General features: G+C 43.9%; 1 long non-coding RNA gene across 1 annotated transcript in view; it reads left to right on the top strand.

The window, feature by feature from the left end:
- LOC105004461 overlaps positions 1 to 16,487 on the top strand; it is a 69,042-nt gene that overhangs the window by 10,037 nt on the left and 42,518 nt on the right. Inside the window, exon 2 of the long non-coding RNA XR_827219.1 lies at positions 10,720 to 10,949. This is a non-coding gene — a long non-coding RNA (uncharacterized LOC105004461). The remainder of the gene's footprint in view (positions 1 to 10,719; positions 10,950 to 16,487) is intronic.

Raw genomic sequence — 16,487 nt, 5'->3', positions numbered from 1 at the left:
ATGAGGGTGGTGGTGCCTGAGAATGGAGCCCAGACAAGAGGCAACTGAAGGCTGTGTTGCAGCGGGGAGGGAGAATCTTTCTATTATAAGAGCCAATAAATTCTTATTTAGTGAGTTCAGGTTGGGTTTCTGTAACTTGGAACCAAATATATCCTTCTTAGCATTTTCAAATGCACCTTCCTCTTTAGTCTGAGATGGCTTGGGAGGAACATGGACAAAGCTCCTAAATCTATTGTCTGAAATTATTTAGGGTCAGGAGACTCAGTTTAAGTCCTGGTGCCACCCTTATTTACTAATAATGATCATGACAAGACATATAATCTCCCGAAAACTGTGGATGAAAATGCCTCCCCCGCCTGCCTCATGGGTTATGACTATACTAGAATGAGATGAAGGGCGTGCATATGCTGTCTTAGTCAGGTGAACATACTAAAAACATTAGTGTGGAAAAGAGGAGAAAAGCACTAATGATATTTGGTCTCTGCTTGTGCCAGACACAAGGCCAGGCATTTCACATATGTAATCATATTTCATCTTTCCAGCAACCCCACACCTAGTATATTTCCTGGTTTGGAGAGGTTGTTAAGTATTTATTTCCTGTCGTAAGTGTGCTGCCAGCTTAGGAATCTGAGATAAATAACATCTCCATTTCTCAGATTTCTTCAACTGAGGAGGAAGAATGGTGGCTTGAATGGTATTTAATTCATCTAAGCTGAATTGTTTAAGACAGATTTTGGAACTTGGCTTGAAAAAGAGTTCTATGATCACAAAAGTTTGGAACATGCTGAAATCAGAGGTAAACAGGCTCTTGTCCAAGGTCATGTAACAAATCTGTAGGTGATGGGATGTTCTACATCTGATAGGGGTCTGGGTCAGCCAGGTGCATGCATTTGTCAAAACACAGCACCTGTTACCTTAGTATGTGTGCATTTCGTAGTATGTAATTTTGTATCAGAAGTAAAGATCTGTAAAAAAAAATACTGAACTCTAATTAATAATATGCTTGCTGAAGTATTTAGGGGGTAGGGTATTGAGGCCTGTACATCACTTTAATGCACCCAAGTTAGCATGGAGTAATGGATGGATAGAGAGATAGATGGATGGATGTGATCATGCAAGTATTGTAAAACAAGGGACCTCCCTGGTGGTCCAGTGGCTAAGACTCAGAGCTGCCAGTTCAGGGGCCCAGGTTTGATGCCCAGTCAGGAATCTAGATCCCACATGCCACAACTCAAGACCTGCATGATCCCACATGCCACCACGAGGATCAAAGAGCTTGCATGCCACAAGAACCGGCGCAGCTAAACAAATAGGTGTGAAAAAAGAAAGTACAGTAAAACAATAATGATTGAATCCAGATAGCGTTGTGCCAGCGTCACTGCAAAGTGCTTTCAACTGTGCTGTACATTTGAGATTTTTTATAATAAAACAATAGGAAAAAAATACCCCACAGCCAGGCTCAAATTCCAGGCCTGAGCTTTCTTATCTCTCTAACCAGCCCACGGCTGCGGCTTCCCTCTGGGCCCCCAGGAGAAGGCCCATGGCCCACAGACCCAAGAGCTCAGTCTCTGTAAGGCCCCTGAGCTGGAGCAGGCACACTGTGTTTTGTGGTGATTCGCCTCCTAGGTAAAAGGGTCTCACCTTTTTTCATAACCAGAGAAGCGTAATTCCCTCATGTCACTAAGAGCCAGAGTGCTCTTCAGTCGCAGTGAGCAGGTCCGTGTCACCCCTCTGCCTCAGCTGTTGTCACCAGAGACTCTCTTGGCCGTGGCACCTCCTGTCCTTCAGCAGTCACTCTGCCACCATCACGGCCACCTCAGCCTCCCCCGGGCCTGACTTCGGGGCCCAGCAAGCCCTAGACTCTTTGGAGCTTCTTCCTTTGCCTTCTGTCTTTCAGTCTCATCTAAGATGAACCCAGAGCTATAAGCAAACGGTTTTTAGTTTTCAGGTGTTTATGATTTTAATTTGTTTAATGAATTAATCAGGCATATCAAATCTGCTCCTGCTGTGTCTGAAACTCTGCTCTCAGTCCATTTTTGCACAGTAATAGTTCCTTTATTTGCGTATGTTTTTTTTCTTTCTTGTATATGCTTTTCTTAATACCAAGCAGCTTCTGCCTCTCTCCGTAGCTCATTTAAACTTTCCTAAGATAGACCGGTAAGTATCATTCCGTTTTCTCAGATGGAGAACCCGGGAGAGTGCAAGCTAACATCTATTGAGTTCCTACTGTATGCACTCACTTGCTGCTTGTCGCCCTGTACGCTGTCCCACTGAAAGCCCACACCCTCTTTGTGAGGTGCTTAGTGTTTTGGCGCCACTGTAACAAATGAAGAAACTGAGGCCCAGAGAATGTTTCTTGAGGTCCAACAACCAAATGGCAACTGACCCCAGAAGTGCAGTCCCACAGAGCGACAGAGGAGGAGGGGGCGCCAGTGGCTTCCTAGGCCAACCACTGCCTTTTCCACTTGAGGACCCTGAGGCCTCGGGAGTAGATGGGAGCTTTTTAGAAGAGAAGCTGGAATTAGAATTCAGGTCTAAGTTTTCTGACTCAATTTAGAAAATGAGATGCTCCATATAGACTTAGACATATGGGCAAAGTTGGAGTGTTTCACACCCACAGGGTAGCTGTGTGCCACTTGAGGCTGGTGTTACTGTTATTAAATCTGCCGTGAGCTGAGGGCCGGGTTGTGTTGAAAGCTTAGCCACTCACAGTCTGCGAGACACTTGAGCAGCCCAGACATAATTGATGTTCCTTGTGTGACAATCCATGTGCTCAGAGGCTCTGAAAGCAGGAGCAGAATCAGCACTTGTCATATAAACATTGACACGAGCAGTGAATGGAAAAATCACGGTACCAGCTCAGCACCTGGGCCTGCTCTTACAGCTTCTTGCTGTCACACCCTGACTCCACTTGGTTGGGCCTGAGGTTGAACAACTTGAGATCTCCCGAGTCATCCATGTGGGAACCGTTATAGCCAATTCACTCTTTCTCCCTGAGTGGTGGTTCCGAAACTCATCAGCACACGGGAACCATCTGGGAAGCTTCAAAATACATGGAGACCTGTGTCCCACCCCTGAGGCTGTGATTTAATTGGTCCATGGTGTGGCCTGCACTTAGAAATTTTCAAAAGCTCCCTGATGATGCTAATGTGCAGACACATTTGGGAAGCTCTGCTCTAAGAGTAAAGTCCTGCGGGACCTCAACTTAATGTGTGGATATTTATCAGACTCTCCACTGAGCAGGCCCTTTTGTCTGTTTTGCCTGCTGAGGCTGCCAAATACCCCAGCTCCACAGTGCAGCTGTTTGCTCCCAATCAGGGCAAAATGACTTTGAATTCTTGACATGGGACTCAAATTTGGCATGGTAATCCTTTGCCGTCTCATAAACAATTTGATGCTTTTAAGAAAAGTTAAAATATATTAATTATTCATATTTATAAAATATATTAATTATTATTTAATATATTTAAGTATATAATGCTACATATAGTACCCTGATAGCTCAGTTGATAAAGAATCCGCCTGCAGTGCAGGAGGCTGTGGTTCGATTCCTGGGTCAGGAAGAGTCACTGGAGAAGAGATAGGCTATCCACTCCAGTATTCTTGGGCTTCCCTTGTGGCTCAGCTGGTAAAGAATCTGCCTACACTGTGGGAGACCCTGGGTTAGGAAGATCCCATGGAGAAGGGAAAGGCTACTCACTCCAGTATTCTGGCCTGGAGAATTCCATGGACTGTATAGTTCATGGGATAGCAAAGAGTCAGACATGACCGAGTGACTCTCACTTCACTTCACAGTAATTATGTATATGTGTGTGTGTGTGTGTGTATATCTATATCTATATATAAGCTGAAACTCCAATATTTTGGCCGCCTGACGTGGAGAGCTGACTCATTTAAAAAGACCCTGATGCTGGGAAAGATTGAAGGCAGGAGGAGACGGGGACAACAGAGGATGAGATGGCTGGATGGCATCACTCACTTGACGGACGTGAGTCTGAGTGAACTCCAGGAGTTGGTGATGGACAGGGAGGCCTGGCGTGCTGCTGTTTATGGGGTCGCAAAGAATCGGACATGACTGAGCATTTGAACTGAACTGAACTGATGTGTGTGTGTGTGTGTGTGTGTGTATTCTATACATTCTTTTCCATTCAACAGTTGATCTAAATGGAAAGGTTACTCTAACCTGTCATTAAGGGATTTGAAAGTCCTCCAGTTGCTTTTTAAAAGAGGGAATAGGAAGTTGTATCATAGAGTTCTTATCCTTCTGAATATATCTTCTAGGTTGAAACTTAGTTTTCCTTCACTTATTTGAAGACAGTCTTATTGATCCCTAACATTCATTGATCTCTAGCACTCTGTAGCTGTTGAAAAATCCTAGTCCTCCTGATGCCTGTTTCCTTGTCAATGAGATTTTTTTTCCTCTGTGGGGACCATTATGATCGTTTCTTTTCCCTCAGAACTCTGACATCTCAACTTACGTATTTTGATGTGGGTCTTATACCATTCATTTTCTTAGGTATGAAAGAGACACTTTCAATTTGGAGATTTTTGTTTTTACTGCTAAGAAATGTTTTTACCATATTGCTTTGATATTTCCCACTTCTCAATTCTCTCTTTTCTCTTTTTTAAGAAATCATTTTGGTTGGGTGATTGACCTCTTGGGTTCATCCTCTACCGTAGTTATCTCTTCTTTCCTAATTTTTAGTGCTCTTTTTTTGTGCCAGTTCTTAAAAGAACTAGCTTTTTCCCAACTTTATTCTCCAACTTTTCTATTGAATGTTTTATTTTGATTAAAATTTTATTTCTAGAGGAAAAGTTTATTTTTTGTTCTTTGATTTATCCTTTTACATAACCTCTATTTCTGGGTGTAAAGAGACAGTATCTTCACTCATTTCCCTATAATCCTAGATTTTTAAATGTTAAATCCCCTTCTGTTTGTTTCTTCTAGATATTTTTTCCCCTTATTCTCATGTTGGTCTTTATCTTTTGTGGTATAGGTTTCCCTCTATTGTCTGGGAGCCTTGGTGCTCTGTTCATATTTAAGAGTGGGCCTCTAGTGTTTGGGGGCCTTTTGTGAGTGGACAGGACTTACAAACCTTGTCCGGCCCATTTAGGGGTGTTTGAGCAGAGGGTTCATAATAAAGAGAAGGAGGGGACATAAAACTGGAAGCTTTTCTTTAGAGCCATTTAGTCGAGAAAGAATCTTCTGCTGTTCTTCATGTGTCTGTCAGCTTAGGGGGGCAGTTTTGGGAGAGAGAACTATGTAATTCAACCATTTCTCTTTCGGACTTCCATGTGCCTCCCCACTGCTGCCTCCATCTGGGTAACCCTGAATCTGTCTTTCCCATCAAGTTATACAGAAAATAACTCTTAAATCACCAATCGGGAAAATTAGCAGCCTGACTATGTGCAGTGAGGGAAGGATATGATTACTCCATAAACAAACTTTCAACAACTATTTTTGGTCCCTCAGGATGACTGAGTCCTTCAGTGTGCCTTCCATCTCCAAAGCTGAGTGTCTCAGGTTTTCCACTGAGGTGACCTGACTCACTTACTGGTGGTCATTCCCCTCCAGGTGACAGACCATTGCTTCCTCTGCCATGATAAGTCACTTACCTTTTCTCTGTCTGTGGGTTTAAAGTTCTTGCTTCTTCTGTCTGCCATATGATGGATGAGGATAAGTGGCTTGTGCAGGCTTCCTGATGGGAAGGACTGGCTGTGGGGAAACTGGGTCTTGCTCTGGTAGGCAGGACCATGCTCAGTAAATCTTTAATCTACTTGTCTGCTGTGGAGCTGTGCTGCCTCCCTGCTAGTTGTTTGGCCTGAAGCAACCCAGTCCTCAGAAGAACTATAATCCCACAGTCTCCAGGATGAAAACCACAATCACAGAAAGTTAACTAAAATGATCATGTGGATCACAGCCTTGTATAACTCAGTGAATCTGTGAGCCATGCCATGCAGGACCACCCAGGATGGACGGGTCATGGTGGAGAGTTCTGACAAAACGAGGTTCACTGGAGGAGGGAATTCCAAACCAATTCTGTATTCTTGCCTTGAGAACCTCACAAACAGTATGAAAAAGCAAAAATATATGACACTCAAAGATGAAGCCCCCCAGGTTAGTCAGTTCCGTTGCTCAGTTGTGTCCAACTCTTTGCGACCCCATGGACTGCAGCACGCCAGGCCTCCCTGTCCATCACCAACTCCTGGAGCTTGCTCAAACTCATGTCCATTGAGTTGGGGATGCCATCCAACCATCTCATCCTCTGTCATGCCCTTCTCCTCCTGCCTTCAATCTTTCCCAGCATCAGGGGCTTTTCCAGTGAGTCAGTTAGTAGTTGTCCAATATGCTACTGGGGAAGAGTGGAGAAATAGCTCCAGGAAGAATGATGTGACTAGTGGTGAAGGTATAGCCCGATACTCTACAGAAAAAAATTGCATAGGAACCTGGAATGTTAGGTCCATGAATCAAAGTAAATTGGACATGGTCAGGCAGGAGGTGGCAAAAGTGAATATTGACATTTTAGGAATCAGTGAACTAAAATAGATGAGAATGGGTGAATTTAATTCAAATGACTGATATATTTACTGCTGTGGACAAGACTCCCTTAGAAGAAATGGAATAGCCCTCATAGTCAACAAAAGGGTCTGAAATGCAGTACTTGGGTGCAATCTCAAGAACGACAGAATGATCTCTGTTCATTTCCGAGCAAACCATTCAACATCACAATAATCAAAGTCTACGCCCCAACCACTAGTGCTGAAGAAGCTGAATTACAATGGTTTTATGAAGATCTACAAGACCTTCTAGAACTAACACCAAAAAAAAAGATGTCCTTTTCATCGTAGAAGATTGAAATGCAAAAGTAGAAAATCAAGAGATACTTGGAGTAATAGACAAGTTTGGCCTTGAAGTATAAAATGAAGCAGAGCAAAAGCTAACAGAGTTTTACCAAGAGAATGATCTGGTCATAGTAAGTACCCTCTTCCAACAACTCAAGACACAGCTCTACACATGGACATCACCAGATTGTCAATACTGAAATCAGATTGATTATACTCTTTGCACCCAGAGATGGAGAAGCTCTATACAGTCAGCAAAAACAAGACCTTGAGCTGACTGTGGCTCAGATCATGAACTCCTTATTGCAAAATTCAGGCTTAAATGGAAGAAAATAGGGAAAACCACTAGACCACTCAGATACAACCTAAATTAAATCCCTTATGATTATACAGGGCAGGTGACGAATAGGTTCAAGGGATTAGAGCTGATAGACCGAGGGCCTGAAGAACTTTGGATGGAGGTTCGTGACATGTACAGAAGGTGGTGACCAAAACCAGCCCCGAGAAAAAGAAATGCAAGAAGGCAAAGTGGCTGTCTGAGGAGGCCTTACAAATAGCTGAGAAAAGAAGAGACATGAAAGACAAAGGAGAAATGTAAAGATATACCCAACTGAAAGTAGGGTTCCCGAGAACAACAAGGAGAGATAAGAAAGCCTTCTTAAGTGAACAATGCAAAGAAATAGAGGAAAAACAATAGAATAGGAAAGAGTAGAGATCTCTTCAAGAAAATTGGAGATACCAAGGGAACATTTCATGCAAAGATGGGCTCAATAAAGGACAGAAATGGTATGGACCTAATAGAAGCAGAAGATATTAAGAAGAGGTGGCAAGACTACACAGAAGAATTATACCAAAAAGGTCTTAAAGACCCAGATAACCACATTGGTGTAGTCACTCACCTAGAGCCAGACATCCTGGAGTGTAAAGTCAAATGGCCTTAGGAAGCATTACTACCAGCAAAGCTAGTGGAGGTGATGAAGTTCCAGCTGAGCTGTATCAAACCCTTAAAAAGATGCTGTTAAAGTGCTACGCTCAGTATGCCAGCAAATTTGGAAAACTCAGCAGTGTCCACAGAACTGGAAAAGGTCAGTTTTCATTCCAGTTCCAAAGAAAGACAATGCCAAAGAATGTTCAAAGTACTGTAGAATTGTGTTCATTTCATGTGTTAACAAGGTCATGCTCAAAATCCTTCAAGCTAGCCTCCAATAGTATATGAACTGAGAACTTCCAGATGTTTAAGCCAGATTTGCAAAGGCAAAGGAACCAGAGATCAAATTGGCAACATCCATTGATTCATAGAAAAAGCAATGGAATTAAAAAAAAAAAAACACATTAAAAAGAACATCTACTTCTGCTTCATTGACTACACTAAAGCCTTTGACTGTGTGGATCACAACAAACTGTGGAAAATTCTTCAAGAAATGGGAACACAAGACCACCTCACCTGCTTCCTGAGAAGCCTGTATGCAGGACAAGAAGCAACAGTTAGAACTGGACAGTGAAACAGACTGGTTCCAAATTGGGAAAGGAATATGTCAAGACTGTATATTGTCACCCTGCTTGTTTAACTTATATGTAGAGTACATATGTGAAATGCCAGACTGGATGAAGTACAAGCTGGAATCAAGATTGCCAGGAGAAATATTAATAGCCTCAGATAAGCAGATGATACCACTCTAATGGCAGAAAGTGAAGAGGAACTAAAGAGCCTCTTCATGAGGGTGAAAGAGGAGAGTGAGAAAGCTGGCTTGAAACTTGACATTTAAAAAACTTAAGATCATGGCATCTGGTCCCATCACTTCATGGCAAATAGAGGGGGAAAAAGTAAACAGTGGCAAATTTTGTTTTCTTGGGCTCCAAAATCACTGCAGATGGTGACTGCAACCGTGAAATTAAATATGCTTGCTCCTTGGAAGAAAATCTGTGACAAACCTAGACAGTGTGTTAGCACTTTACTGACAAAGGTCTGTATATTCAAACTATGGTTTTTCCAGTAGTCATGTATAGATGTAAGTGTTGGACCATAAAGAAGGCTTTGTTGCTTCTTTATCAATGAAGAATTGATGCTTTTGAGCTGTGGCGCTGGAGAAGACTCTTGAGAGTCCCTTGGACTGCAAGGAGATCCAACCAGTCCATCCTAAAGGAGATCAGTCCTGAATATTCATTGGAAGGACTGATACTGAAGCTGAAACTCCAGTACTTTGGCCACCTGATGCAAAGAGCTGACTCATTAGAAAAGACCCTGATGCTGGGAAAGATTGAGGGAAAGAGGAGAAGGGGACAACAGAGGATGAAATGATTGGATGGCATCATTGACTCAATGGACATGAGTTTGAACAAGCTCTGGGAGATGGTGAAGGACAGGGAAGCCTGGCGTACTGCAGTCCATGAGGTCGCAAATGGCTGGACACAACTTAGTGACTGAACAACACCAAACTTCTCTGTCTGGTTCTGTCTTCCAAAATTTCATTAAATTCTCTTGTCTGTTTGTCTTGTTTATTCTCTTTGTCTTTTATAGGTGTCTATTTTGTTGTTGTTGAAGTTTTATTATCAGTCAGTGGCATCCCAAGAAAAAATGGTGATAGAAATCTTTATTCTTAAGACATATCCCAATTAACTTTAGATGGCTTGTCTCTTAAAAAGAATTCTCTTGGGGCTTTTACTAAAGTTGCTTTGGATTTATCAATTAATTTGAGAATTGTGGATTCTGTGCTACTGTGTCTTCTCATTCAAGAATAGGGTAAATCTTTCCATTTATTTTGATCATTTTGACCTTCTTCAAGTTTTTGCAGTTTTCTTCATGTTAGTTTTATTTATTTTTTTAATTTTATTTTATTTTAAAACTTTACATAATTGTATTAGTTTTGCCAAATATTAAAATGAATCTGCCACAGGTATACATGTGTTCCCCATCCTGAACCCTCCTCCCTCCTCCCTCCCCATACCATCCCTCTGGGTCGTCCCAGTGCACTAGCCCCAAGCATGTTAGTTTTATTACTGAAATATTCCTCTGCTGAAGAGCACAGCACAATGACAGAAAGGAAGAGTATGAAGGTTGACCTAAAAAACTGACCCAAAACATTGTGCATGCAAAAGGACAAAAAGAAAAAAAATAGGTGAGAAGAGTGAGGAAACTTGGGAAACTGAGCTAGCAATTCCCACAGCCTTCTAGTAAGAGTTTCACAAGGAAAGAACAAAGAGGGTAGAGGGAAGACGCCATCAAAGAAATGAAAGAATGAATATTCCTTAAGTTGTAGAATGAGGCACACACACAGACACCCTACTCCTGTGAACAACATTTCAGAAAGATAATGAGGAAATTCAAAAGGGTTCAAGAGAGTGAAGATAAGTTCCATTAATTTATACCCTAAAGACTTTCTCCACTCATCACAGACAGATGAGAATCACTGACGATAGAGCTGGCAAATAAAAACTGCAAATATTTGTGTCTTGGGAGCAAGCATCCTTTGTCAGCAGCACCAGGAGGCAGGTGAACATCTCAGTCGTCTGTCACTGTCCTCATGGCGAGACCACTGTTAGCAGCAGATAGCGCCGGACCCATCTGTCATCCAGGCAGCTGCAATGACTTCATACTCCCAGTCTTTCATCAAATGTGCTCCACTTGGAGGATCACCTTTCTCCCTCATTCTTCCAACATCTCTCTGGAACAGAGTGAGGCTTGAACCCTTAGAGTTGAAATCTACCCATCATCAGAATGGTGAAGGAAGATACTTCACTTACTTTCTGACACCGGGAACTGGTTTCATGGAAGACAATTTTTCCACCTCCACGGACCAGGGAGTGGAGGGGTTGGTTTGGAGATGATTCAAGTGCATTACATTTATTGTACATTTATGTCTATTATTGTTTCACCAGCTCCACCTCAGATCATCAGGCATCAGAGCCCGGAGGACCTCTGCTCTACATGAAGGAAAGGCCCAGAGCAAGACCCGAGGCTGCTCAGTTTCCAATCTTATATTTCCTCACCTTTCCTTCTGAGATCCAAGAAGAAAAGATGTTAATTCAGAGAAGCTTTTGAGAGGTTTAAGTGCTCTTGCAGATATGTCACTAACAATAGATGTGATATATTTATATGCAAATGTAAGGTATGTATGTAAATGTGTTCTAAATGGCAGCCTGAGAGGTGTTAGGTGGAGTCTCACTTGTCATGAGGGTTATGGAGAAGGCAAATTTTTATGCTGATTAGGAGACACCTAACTGTTCTAGCAGAAATTTTTGAAACGCTTTTCCTTTTTTTTAAAAAATATTTATTTGGCCACATTGGGGCTTACTTGCAGTACATGGAATCTTTCATTGTAAGCTTCTCTGCAGCTGTGGCTCACGGGCTCCAGAGCACACAGGCTCAGTAGTTGTGGTGCCTGGGCTTAGTTGCTTTATGGCATGTGGGATCTAAGTTCCCCAACCAGGGATCGAACCTGCGTCCCTTGCATTGAAAGGTGGATTCTTCATCACTGGACCACCACGGAAGTCCTGGAAACCCTTTCCCTTTGCCTTCTTCAGATGCCCCTGATTACTTCCCAGCTGCATATCTGGGACTCCATGAAGCATAAGCATCAGATCCATTAGGCTGAGAACCTAAACTAGCCTGAGGACATGAACCTATGTTTGAGACACAGTCCACTCGGTGTTCACTTGCTCAGTATAATGTGAGCTTAATGCCTTTAAGAAGAGAAAGATGAACTTGGCCCCATTCTAAGAACTTAACATATACTAACTTACCTGGTTCACAATAGCCCTGTATTATCCATGTCATAGAAAACTGAGACTCAGACTATTTAAAAAACTTATTAAAAGTCACAAAGCTAGGGACTAGCAGAGCTGGGGTTTGATCCCAGGAAATGTGTCCCCTGCGTCTAGGCTCCTAACCACATTGTTATCCTAGCTCTAAAATTAGATTTGATTAACTAGCTCAGGGTCAAGAAAATCTCCCAGCCTTGACAGCATCTAGCAGGGTGCTGACATTCCTTGATTCTTTGATGATTTAAATACAAGTTAACTCTGAGGCTCCATCACTTCTGTACCCCAAACTCCAGCCTACTAGACCTCCTGGATACCTGAGTAGCAAGCTAATGGCATGTTGAACTGTATGAAATTGTCAGTATTTGGTCATTTTTGGTCTATACAAATGGCAGTTGCATATGATTCAACCTAATGTTACTGAGCTCCCACCTCCATGCGAGGCTTGTTTCCAGGAGTTCTCCATTTGTTATCTGTTTTAATCTTCACTATAGTACTTCATAGTGTTTCTTTCTTTTTTTTTTTTCAGTTCAGTTCAGTTGATCAGTCATGTCCTACTCTTTGTGACCCCATGAACTGCAGCACGCCAGGCCTCCTTGTCTATCACCAACTCCCGAAGCTTGCTCAAACGCATGTCCATAGAGCAGGTGATGCCATCCAACCATCTCATCCTCTGTCATTCCCTTCTCCCGCCTTCAATCTTTCCCAGCATCAGGGCCTTGTCCAATGAGTCAGCTCTTCGCATCAGGTGGCCAAAGTATTGGAGTTTCAGCTTCAGCATCAGTCCTTCCAATGAATATTCAGTACTGATTACCTTAAGGAAGAACTGGTTGGATCTTCTTGCAGTCCAAGGCACTGTTATTCTGTTTTTCAACTGGAGAAACAGGTGTCAGGAGGTTAAGTACTTGCTGCAAGCAGGCTTCTCTCTAGTTGCAGTGTGAGGGCTTCTCATTGTGGTGGCTTCTTTTGTGTAGCCGGGGGGCTAGGGTGTGTGGGCTTCAGTAGTTGTGGTTCATGGGCTCAGGAGTTGTGGCATCTGCAGGCTGAGCCCTGGGAGCTGAGCTGTGGCTGCTGCTCCTGGAAGCAAAAAAGAAGGGTCACAGTCAACTGGGACGTTCAAGTTATACTAGTTTTGAAGTGAAACATGAGTCAGAAAGGGGCAAGAATATCATCTCTGAAAAACAGATATGACTCAACTGTCAGTAAAAGTTCACTTTGGAAAACTGAGTCAAAACAGCTTGATTTAATTCAATATGGTCACAACCACTGGCCTCTACACACTTGGGGGTGTGCTGGCTGCACCTTTAAAGAGAAACTGGGAGTTGAAGAACGCTGTGCCTCATTGGAGAGCTCTGCTGTGGGTCGTTGGACAGGAGAGCCCGGATGAAGGGCACCTGGAAGAGCTGGAGACTCTTGGGATAATCACTTCAGGTCAGTCGCTCAGTCGTGTCCGACTCTTTGTGACCCCGTGGACTGCAGCACTCCAGGCTTCCCTGTCCATCACCATCTCCCAGAGCTGGCTCAGACTCATGTCCATTGAGTCGGTGTTACCATCCAACCATCTCATCCTCTGTTGTCTCCTTCTCCTCTTGCCTTCAATCTTTCTTTTTGTAAGGGTCTTTTCCAGTGAGTCAGCTCTTCACATCAGGTAGCCAAAGTATTAGAGTTTCAGCTTCAGCATCAGTCCTTCCAATGAATATTCAGGACTGATTTCCTTTAGGATGGACTGGTTGGATCTCCTTGCAGTCCAAGGGACTCTCAAATATCTTCTCCAACACCACAGTTCAAAAGCATCAATTCTTCGGTGCTCAGCTTCCTTTATAGTCCAAATCTCACATCCATACATGACTACTGGAGAAACCATAGCTTTGACTAGATGGACCTTTGTTGGCAAAGTGATGTCTCTGCTTTTTAATATGCTGTCTAGGTTGGTCATAGCTTGAGATAATGGGTTGAGACAAATACACCTAGAGACGTGAGGGGTCATGTGGGGAGAGCTGTGATGGGGAGGTCTCTTGCAAATACAACCAAAAGAGTGAAAATGTGTGGCTCAATCCTTGGTGCTGGCCAAACTGTTGGGAGCATGAGAGTCCAGTTAGACCTTCTAGAAATGTGTGGAAAGACTGTAAGTTGTAAGGTATGAAACTGGGACCAGGGAAGTAGGAGTGAGTGTTCAATGGGCGTGAAGACATGGAAAGGTGTCCTAAATAATGGGACTGTCATCCAGCAGTAGATGCAGAAATAGTTGGAACAGTCTAGAGGCGTTCATTTTAATTCTTTGGTTTCCCTCTGTGGGTAACTGCTTTCATCGGGTCCTTTTGAATATGGATTGAGTCACATTCTTTTTATTTGACACAAGCATGTACTTGCCGTTAAGTATTTTAAAGCACTGGACAATTGCTGCCTCATTCTTAGGGCTTTGATTGGGGCACTCTTGCTGAGCCACTGTCTCGCCGAGTGGAGGAATTTGAGATGAATCCCCAGTCACTGGAACAAAACCTACCAAAAGAAAGTTCTCGATCAACCCAGATCTTTAACTTTTTTTCTGGGTCATCTGCCAGGTATTGGGAGTACAAAGGTTTGCAGGCTGCCTTTTAAGAGCTTATCATTTGTTTAGGGGAAAATACGACATATACACAGAACACAAGGCAATGTTTTACAAATGCCAGATGTATGATGAAGAAAGAATGCAACTTACAGAAAGCAGAGGGACTGCCGTTTGCAATGCAGCTAATGAGACGAGGCTTCCTGAAGAGGGTAGGTTTGAGCTAATTGTTCAAGAATGAGTGTTTCAGGAAACAGGAGAGTGACAGGAAGTCATTGCAGGCAGAGGGAGTGATACACAAACATGTGCTTGCACACACAGTCCAGGGGTTGGAGAGCCCATATTTGCTTAGAACCTAAGTAGACTGTTTTGGGCAGAGTGAAAAGTTTGTTGGGAAATAGGATCAGTGGCCCCCTCCTTTTCTCACTTGCATGTTCTCCTGGGTGAACTCACTCAGTCTTGCACGTTTCAGTGGTATCCGCGTGCTCATCCCTGGACTTGGAACTCCAGTACAGACCTCCTATATGCTAGATTTCTTTATTCAACTACCCTACTCAGCATCTCCAGTAATCCCACAGGAATCTCACACTGAACACAGCTACAAAGAAACTCTTGGATTTCCCCTCCTGACTGGTCCCTGCCCTCCCACGTTTTTGTCCTCTTGGTGAATGGCGTTGTGCTTCACCCCGTGATCAAGACGAAACCCTGGGAATCATGCTTGACTCCTTCTCTCACTTACTCCCCGACCTGTCCTCCATCCATAATACATGTCATCTCTTCCAGGAGAATCTGTGTCTTCCTGACTCTCATTGCTGTCACCCAGGTAGGCAAGCTCAAGGCACCAACCTCCCTTGTCTGTCATTCTGTAATGCTCCCTAATTTCAGTCCTTCCAGACCTTGCTCCCTGCAGTCCTTACTCTGCCCAAATGCCATGTTTCATTTACAGCATTGGTCAGAATCAGTATCTCACTTGCTTGTTATCTGGCGCCTCCATTGAAAATATGAGCTTCATGTTGGCAAAAATTTGTCTGTCTTGTTCAGGCTGTACCTCCAGGGTCTAGCGCCGTGCCTGGTATTGGTATGTGTGCTTAGTTGCTTCAATCGTGTCTGACTCTGTGACCGTTTGGACTGTAGCCCACCAGGCTCCTCTGTCCATGGGGATTCTCCAGGCAAGAATACTGGAGTGGGTTGCCTTGCCCTTCTCCAGGAATCTTTCCAACCCGGGGATCAAACCCATGTTTCCTGCATCACAGGTGGCTTCTTTACCCACTGAGCCACCTGGGAAGCCTGCCTGGTATTCAGTAGCTGCTTAAATAAGTGTTTGTTAAATGACTGAATGCATGCATACATGCTTGGTTCCGTGGATTCACCTTAATGGGGAGGAAGAGATAGGAAATATTTGCCATAAAGGACAAGAGACACAGCTGGAAAAGGTGGTCCTCCCCTTTCTTGCAGGCTCTTACCTGGGAGCCATGGCACAGAATGTCCTGCGGAGTACGTGACCGCAGCTGGCTGTGCTCACCACAAGCCTGGGGTGAGTCAGGGCAGCAGACGGTTGACCCGGCTGGTATTCTCTGCTGGCCCAGGCCCGGGTGCCATGCTCACCCTACCTGCAGGTCCATCTCGGGGCCACGTCAGGTCATGGACTGGTCTTGGCCAGGGTTGTTGGGCGGAGGTATCAGGTCAGGGTTACCTCTTCCTCTTTCAGACATGAAACCACCCATTTATTTGAAGGCTTGTGGAGGGAGGGAGGCAGTCACCTGTGAAAGGCCTGGCTTCTCCAGCTTTTCCAGAAAGGCTTTCGAGTGTCCTGCTACTGACTAAGTGGTAGCACTGACAGCAAAGGGTTAGTTGCTCAGCCATGTCTGACTTTGTGACCCCCAAAGGGTAGCCCACCAGGCTCCTCTGTCCATGGAATTCTCCAAGCAAGAATACTGGAGTGGGTAGCCATTCCCTTCTCCAGGGGATTTTCCTGACGCAGAGATGGAACCTGGGTCTCTCACATTGCAAGCAAATTCTTTACCATCTGAGCCACCAAGGAAGCGTGTCTCCTGTACTGGCAGGTGGATTCTTTTACTGCTGAACTCCCAGGGAAGCCAGCACTAACAGCAAATGTGTATTTGCTTCATGCTGGGACTGTTCTCAGTGTTTCTTGTGTATCAAGAGTTCTAATTCCCACAGCCACTGAGGTAGATGAACGATGCCCACAGATTGTTTGACACTCTTCCCACTGCAAATTGGGGTCTGTGTGCCCTCCCCTGGAATCTGGATGGCCCCCTGCCGCCTCTGATCCATAGAATGTGGCAGAAGTGCTGACAGGCCAGCTCTAAGCTGACTTTGG

Source organism: Bison bison, unplaced genomic scaffold (genome assembly GCF_000754665.1).
Source record: "Bison bison bison isolate TAMUID 2011002044 unplaced genomic scaffold, Bison_UMD1.0 scf7180017864476, whole genome shotgun sequence".
Lineage (NCBI taxonomy): Eukaryota > Metazoa > Chordata > Mammalia > Artiodactyla > Bovidae > Bison > Bison bison.
This window is presented reverse-complemented; position numbering and strand designations above follow the sequence as displayed.